We start from the raw sequence: 499 nt of genomic DNA on the forward strand, positions 1-499 counted from the left end.
TAATTATTCGGTTTCGGAATCGCTCCCTTTAATTTTTCCTCCGCGGTTGCGCCTAGTATCGCGGCGGTTAGCATCGTATAGCTGCGCGAACGTACTATCGTCTGTATGTCGTCGCAAAGTCCTAATTGGAAGTTTTCCAAGGCTAATTCTTGAATGGTATCCAGAATCGCTTTTCTTTGTTCAAGCGACTGCTCTCGACCTTCTATCATCGATTGGTATAGCTCCATGGCTAGCTTATCTACGCGGAGTCCATATTCTCTCGCGCTTTCGCCTGACTTTTGCTTTAATAGGTTGAAATCGCGCTATATATATATATATATATGAGTCGTGCTTCTCTTAGTTAGGTAACACATTTCGATTTCCTGTCGTAACTGTGCGAATGTGTGTATGTCTCTATTTTGGAAATCGTACATCGTTTTTCCCGTCAGCTTGGTGCAAAGAATTGCTTTCAACAGTGACGTTTCTTCTAGAGGATTTATTTCGCCCATCGCGTAGGTGC

Source organism: Trachymyrmex cornetzi, unplaced genomic scaffold (assembly GCF_001594075.2).
Source record: "Trachymyrmex cornetzi isolate Tcor2-1 unplaced genomic scaffold, Tcor1.1 scaffold555, whole genome shotgun sequence".
NCBI classification, from domain to species: Eukaryota; Metazoa; Arthropoda; class Insecta; order Hymenoptera; family Formicidae; genus Trachymyrmex; species Trachymyrmex cornetzi.